The sequence below is a fragment of the Patagioenas fasciata genome, chromosome 9, assembly GCF_037038585.1.
Source record: "Patagioenas fasciata isolate bPatFas1 chromosome 9, bPatFas1.hap1, whole genome shotgun sequence".
NCBI lineage: Eukaryota > Metazoa > Chordata > Aves > Columbiformes > Columbidae > Patagioenas > Patagioenas fasciata.
Genome location: NC_092528.1, coordinates 4,920,484 through 4,927,954, shown reverse-complemented (window position 1 = coordinate 4,927,954; position 7,471 = coordinate 4,920,484).

Sequence of the window (7,471 nt, the reverse complement as noted above, 5' to 3'; positions counted from 1 at the left end):
AGAACCCCATCCAGCCCTGTCCAGGGGCCCGGCAAAACCAGGGCGGGTTGTCACCAGCCCACGGCACTGGCATGGTGTGAGGATCCAGTCCTCAGTTCCAGAGGTTTTCCATGTTATTCCACACCCCCGCTACATAAATATCCTCTGCTGTAAGGATTGCGAGGTACATCTGACAAGGGGCCAAGGAACAAATTATGTAAAAAGCGAAGTGGAGGAGCAAACAACAGTGGGACTAGGTTAGGACCAGCCGCGGACACTGCCATGGAAAGTCTGCCTCACCAGGGCCCCAGCTCTGCCATCGGTGCGAGGGTGCTCCCAGATTCTTTACCCACGCCCTGCTGGCTGCCCCGACGGCAGCAGCATTGATGCAGGACTCGTTGTCTCCCTGCGGAGCAGGGGAAACTGAGGTGTGGGGTGGAGGGCCGAGATGTGGGGCTGGACACTGGAGCGACATTGCGGGCAGCAGGGGTGCAGCACCCATGCCAAAGCTGCAGGGCTCCAAAACACCCCCGGGGCAGCACGGCACCCCCAGCAGTGCCAGCACCTGCCCCGACCCGCAGTGGTCCCAAGGCTGGACCCCAAGACCTGCCTCACTCCTTGAGATGTCAGGGCACCTTGGCTGGCACCAGCGCTCCAGGACCAAATGAGGTGCAGGCCCCTGCCAGGCCCTGCTGCCAAACACAGTGAGGTGTCCCTGTCCCTTTAAGAATCTCCTGGAAGAAAATGTTAAAAGGAAACAGAGGGGGAAAAAAAAAAAAAGGCGAAATCCAAAATAAATAAACGGCCGCATCCGGATTTCTCCCCTGAGACACTAATAAAGGCTTTATGAGTTTGATATGAATTACCGTCCTCAGCCATTTACAGCTGATCTTCTGGAAGGCATTAGGCTGCTCAGCCCTTCCCCGGCCCAGGGGACACCACTGGGGGGGACACAACAGGGGCACTGCCACCCCTTCCACACAGCCCACGCATGGCTCCGGGGCTGCGAGCAAAGAGCCGTCTCTTTTGGGGAGCAACTCAGGGGGACGGTCTTCTGGCTGTTGCCATCCACCACCTCGCACACGCGAGGGTGAGCCCCCCGCGCCCGTGCCTGCGGTTGAGCCTCCCTCCTGCTCCCAAAAGCCCTGCTGTGCCGTGCCAGGCTCCCCTTGTCAGCTCTGCTCCCAGGGGACATGGTGGCACCAACCTGCCCTCCTGCTGCGAACATCCCCGCAGGGGCCATCCCAGGTTTCTGCGGGTGGTTTTCCCTCTGTGGGACGGGCGGGCCAGGCCGGGGGGAGCAGCCGTGCCGGCAGCCATGCCGAGCATAAGGGAAGGATTTTCTTCCAGGCAGGCTTTGCACGGGAAAGCACGGCAACGCTCCCTCTGCATTGTCTCAATCCAGCTCCCCAGGACGTTAAATTGGAAGCAGCAAACTGAGCAGGGAAAACAGCTGTGGGCCACAGCCAGCAGCCATTTCCTCTGGGCCAGGAGCTGGAGCCGGGCTCTGTGCTGGGAAGGCTGGGAGGAGCGCTGGGGGAACAGCCCTCTCCCCTCACCATCTGGCCAAGCTCTGGCTGCTGCCACCCGCTCCCTCTGAAGGAGCAAATGCCCCTTTTCTCCACCCACAGCTGCATTCAGGGTGTCCGGCTTCTCAGTGGGCTCCAACATGGCACTGGGACCACCGCGTCCACCTCAGGGTGCGTTTGGTGGGGCTGTCATGCTGGGGTGGGGACCGTGCTGGTCTTGGGGGTATCCCAGGCTTCCTCTGCCCTTCCCAGCACCCACAACTGGGGACGCTCCTCAGCAAAACGCTTCGGCATCGGTCCCAGCAGCAGCTGGGACCTGGCAAGTGGGTTGAGGAGGCTGGCAGGCACGGCTCACTCGGTGGGACAAGCTCACCCATGCCAGGTTGCACCAAAGGGACAGGCAGATGCTGTCACCAGGAGCGAGGGGTGGGGGCAGAGGTCCGCCGGCCCACCCCCAGCCTGTCTCTCCCCAGCACCACAGCACCAGGGTTGGCCCAGGTGTGTGGGCAGTTGTTTCCCGGTTCCTCTCGGCTGCCACTCACAGCTCTGGGGTTGCCCACTGCCTCCCACAAAAGGCAGCCCTGAAGAACCATGGGGAAAGAGCACAAAGCCCTACCCACCCCCTAGCCAGGCCCCGCGCGTTTGGGGGAGGACATGCAGAAAGGACCCGAGGAGCTATTAACGATCAGAGAGTGTTCAGCACGGATGCTTTCGGGCGGAGGGGCCTGCAGGTCAGCACATGGTTTGGATTTGGCTCTCCCCCTCCCTCCCAGCTAATTAGGCCAAGCGCAGAGAGCGTTCCCCACGGATGCTGAACACATGCACGGCACAAGCATCACCTCCCGCGGGGGAAAACCAGCCCCGGAGCCCCCTCCCTGGGACCACTGAAGCAGCCAGGTAACCCAGGGAGGTGTGTGGGTCTTTGGGGCCAAGACAAGGTTTTAATGAGGGAGTTTGAACTTGTTATCTGGCCCAGGTTGAAAGAATGCAAAACCACGAATCACGCGCAAAAATGTGGGTAGTGGGAAGGGGCTGGCGAGCGGCCAGGAGGATGGAGGTGACTGCAACACAAGGCTCCCGCTCCTGCTGTGCTGCCCAAGCCCACAGCAGTGTCCGCCTCTGCCCTCCAGCTTTGCAGCGTCGTGGGAACTGGGGGACGTCTTCCCCTCTGCCCCCCCCTCGCCTGCCCCCACCACCCTGGGATCCCCTGAGCCGCATGGCCGAGGCTTGTTGGCTGAACGATGGTGGCAGGGTCATTGCTCAGCGGCAGCTGTGCCCCCCGCCTTGGCCCAGCCAGGGGAGTCCCGAGTGAGGAGAAAGAGATGAGGCTGGGGGTCACCAGGTGCTGCTGTTTTAAGGCTGTTGCCCTGCCTCTCAGGGGTGCCCTGCTTCTCAGGGGCAATGGCTGTGCTGGCAGCTTGTGGCACCAATGCAAAAAGAGATGCGGGAGCATTTAGGCAGACAGAAACCTCATTCCTTATGGGAAACCCTGGCCCAAGGCTCTCGTCCCACTGCTGCAAAGCCAAACTTTTGAAACGCTGAGGGCGCTGCCAGGTCCGGAGGGGTACGGATGCTATGCCTCTGACACCTCTCAGCATGGGGGCCACCCTGTCAGCTCAGCTGCCACCCTGTCACTCCCCACACCAGCTCCCAGCCCTGCCACACAGCTCGGGGGAGACCAAGGGTGCAGTCCTTAAGGATTTCTCCGGCTCCTGTCACGGTCCCAATGCAGTGGACAGTGCAGAAACCAAGATGTGAGGCTGGCGAAGTCTCATCCCCAGCTGGGGCTCCTGGCAGCAGGTGGCTTGAGTTGACACAAGTGAAAGCTGCCCACCGCGGTCCCCAAACCACATCAACGAAAACCTGATACCTTCTGCAAACCCACATGGGCAAGCCCGGCAGCCCACAGGGCTAGGGCAGCCACAAGCACCTCCAGCATCGCAGAGTGCCTTCGGAAAGCAACACCGGATTTCCCAATCCAGCTCAAAGCTCCTCAGATGTTCTGCTGCTTTGATTATTTGACAGACCATGTTTTTTAAATTATTCTTGTATAAATATTTACGCATTTTTACAAGAACCATGCTTTGAGCAACAGGCCATGGCAGAGGAAGGGCCAGAGGGGAGGGGGCTGGATACTGGATTGCTCCATCCCTGCTTCACAGGTCAGCTCGGGGTTGAGTCAGACTGACGAGGGACACGGGGCTGCACACATCCCTGGGGCCCCGAGGCAATGACCACGGGGTGCTGAAAGGCCCCCAAAAAAGGGTGGCTGGTTGGTGTGATCCTGCTCCTTCCCATCACTCCTCCAAGCTTTCCTCTCCCCAGGGAGCAGAGCCTGACCAAGCACCGCACTGTCCACGTGCCAAACCGCCTGCTGCAGGGTGCACATTGCTGCTGGGAGCCCTGTGCAGCCGCACATGTGCCCCTGGCCTCGTCCCCAGCCTCACGCCGAGCCCTTTTCTCTGGCTAGGTCTGAAAAATGCCTCCCGTGGCCACCCTGAGCTGAGAAAGTCCTTTTGTCACCCCACCACTGGGCGGCAAGAGGACACATGGCTGCCAGCAGGACAGAGACCGCACTCCTCCGACCCCGTTCCCACCCTGGGTACTGCCCCTCTGCCCCCTGCTCCCACCTCATCACTGCACCCAGCCCTGGCACCCCAGGCCAGGTCAGGAAGAGGCGGAGGGTGCTGGGAAACCCCGTTGGGCCTCCCGGAGAGTGAAGGGGATGGGGTGGGGGGCTCTGGGGCCCGCTGTAGCCCCCCATGTCTGCTCGCAAAGCCCTGTGGTTGGGGCTGCAGGCACAGTGGCTGCAGAAAAGCCCCCGCTGTTGTGGGGACCCTCCCCACCAGCCCCATCGCGCTCCCCAGGACGGTTGCTGTGGTTTTGGGGAAGGATGAGGGCAGGCTCCCCCTCTCCTCCCCTCCCCCACTCACAGATGGGATCCACAACCCAGCCTCCTGTTTTCCGCCGAGCTCAGCAGAAATTCACCCAGAAGGTCAGTGACCAGAGAAAGGGATGATCCATCATTAAATAAATTGTTTTCATTTCCCAGGATAAAGGGGAGGAAAAGGCGGGGGGGGGGTTGTTGGACCAGGACTGAAAAGAAAAAAGAGCACAAGGCAGGAAAACCACCCCCTGCGCTCCCTGCCCTTAGCAGCCTCGGTTCCTTCCCTGCACTCTCGCAGGGCTTTTACAGCCAAAGCTCTTAATGTGATTATAATAATTATTTCTTTCCTAGATACTTTTTTTTTTTTTAATAAACAACCTCTTTTGAAATGTCACTGGAGGAAGCCAAGGCTCCAGCTGAGGCCTGGCCCAGAGGAAGGAGCAGGGGGAGCGTGCGAACGTGTACGGATGTGCAGGCCAGCACGTGTGTGCGGAAGTGCACGGGCACCCGTGGGGGTACCCTGGGGAGGGGGGCTCCGCCGGAGCATGTGAGCACACCCAGGGCCGTGAACCTCACCACTTCCCCAGGGACAAGCAGGCAGGGGGGTCGTCTCCGCTTCTCTCAGTCCAGGTGCTCCATCGAACCCCCCCTTGCACCCCTGCTCTCCAGCTCCTCTGTGTGGTCCCCCCCCAGCCGTGGGGCCATGCTTTGAAATCTGTTGAAAAGAAACCCTTTTTGCCAAAATAAACAGCCTGTCATGTTAAATTACTCTCCCACTCTACCTCTCCTGGCTGCTTCCCCCCTTCCCATCTCAGCCGTTTTGCCAGGGGCAGTGCTGCTCTGGGCTGGAGGCTCATGGGGTGCAGAGGTGCCGGTGCTGGGGCCAGTGTGGAGCTGGGGCGCCAGGCAGAGCATCACCCACCTCCTGGATCCTGGTCTCCCTGTCCACCGTCAGCTCCTTCACGCTCCAGCTCAAACCCCTGATGTCTTTCTCCTGGGTGACAATGGCATCATGCTGGGTCCCCAGGGTTGGCAGTGACACCACACATTGTGTCCTACAGAGGGGCAAGCTGGGTGAGGGACACTGGGGGCTCGCTATGGCCATCACCCGCCCCTGACATGGCGAGTGCTCCCGTGCCCCTGCATTTTTTGCTCTCTCTCGTTTATTCTTGCCTTTATTTTGGGGTTGTTTCCTCTCTCCCGTTTCTAACGGAGAGAAAATTCATAGAACCATAAAATGCTGGGATGGAAAATGAGCGATTAGCTCATTCAGCCCAGCCCTTTTGCCAGTGCCAGACTGTTCCCCGCCAGCCTCCCGGTGCCTGGTCCAGACCAAGCACCGTGCACTCTGGCCATGTCTTCCATGGCCCAGCTGACCTTCTTGCCAGGAAATGTTCCCGTGTCTTGCCTCCAGCGGTGCTGTGCTGTGTTTGAGACTACCACCAGGTATGGTTTGTCATTCTGGCGCTGCCCCGAACGCCCAGCCCTGTGCCGTGCCAGGAGGTGCCGCTCGCCCGCACACAGCGCACAGCCCAGCGCAGGGCCCAACCCTCCCATGCTCTGCACAGAGCTTCTGCTGCTTCCCTGGGACACAGCCTCACTGCCCCTACCTGCACCAGCCCCTTTCCCTCCTGCTTGGTGGCATCTGCCTTTGCCTCCTCTGGTGCCCAGAGGGATGCCCGCGGGCACGGGGTGGCCACACGCTTCACTGCCCCCAGGTAAAGGTCACAGTGTTGACCAACCTCCCCCCAGCAGGCAAAGTACAGGCAGGGCCACGCTCACCGCCGAGCTGCCTGCATGGCCTTGGTGACTGTCCCCCTGCTTCGAGACAGACCCTCCTTTGCATCCCAGCACCCCCTGCCCCCAGCTGCCCCCATCTCAGGGGGTCTCCAGCTGCTCCCACCCGTCCCAGCTGTGTCACCAGCTGCATCACCAGCTGTGCTGCCAGCCGGCACCTCTCCCTGGCCAGCTCTTCCTCCTCCTGCTATGCCTGCAGCAGGGCTGCTGCCTGTGGGGGTAACTGCTCCCCCAGGGCTGCTCCTGGGGCCTTGCCTGGGGGACAGGGCAGGAGGAAAGGGAAGGGGAAAGGAAGAATGGGAAATGGGAAAGGCGAATGGGAAAGGGAAAGGGAAAAGGAAAGGGAAGGGGAAAACGAAATTGAAAGGGAAAGGAAAAGGAAAGGGAAGGGGAAAACGAAATTGAAAGGGAAAGGAAAAGGAAAGGGAAAGGGAGAAGGGGAAAGGGGAAAGGGAAAGGAAGAACGGGAAAAGGGAATGGGAAAGGAGAAAGGATGAAGAAGGAAAGGGAAAGAGGAAGGAGGGAGGGGAAAGGCAAGGGGAAGAGGAAGGGGAAGAATGAAGGGGAAGGGGAAGGGAGAGAGGGGAAAGGGAAGGGGAAAAAGAGAAGGGGAAGGAGGATGGGGAAAGAGGAAGGGAAAAATAGGAAGGGGAACAGGGAAGGGCCCAGCCTGTGGGAAGGGGCAGAGGGCAGCATTTTGCAGCATCCACCTCTCAACAGTGGCACCCAGAGGTCTGGCAAGTGCAGGTGACAAAGCCTGGGGGGTTCGCTTGGCACTCGCTCCTCCCAGAACCAGTGCTCTGGCAGTGATGGCAGCAGGATGCCAGGGTTGTGCTGCGGGATCAGCCAGCACCCTGCCAAGGGGGCTACCACTCCCCCACCAGCACCAAGCTGCTCAGGGGAACTGACTCGTCTCCCCACCCTGAAGGACTCACATGGCTGCTGCCACAACAGGGACACAATCTGTGACAAAGTGATGCTCCTAAGGTAGGCAGCAACCCTGCCAGCAGGGAGCCATGCTGCACCATGCCAAGGAAAGTATGGCCTGCAGCTCTCTGTCCTCTCTTCCCTGCACTGGGTCCTGGAGTGGTTGTCTCTCCTGCCTGGCTTGGGCTCAACATCCTCCAGGATGAGCCCAGACCCCTTTGTTGGGGAGCGTGAAGCCCCCAGGAGATCTGCTTTAGCAGCAGGGAGTCCTGCTGCTTTTGGCTCCTCACGAAGACACCAGCCAGCTTGTCCTCCCTGCATGATGGGGGAGAGCAAGGCTGACCTGGACATG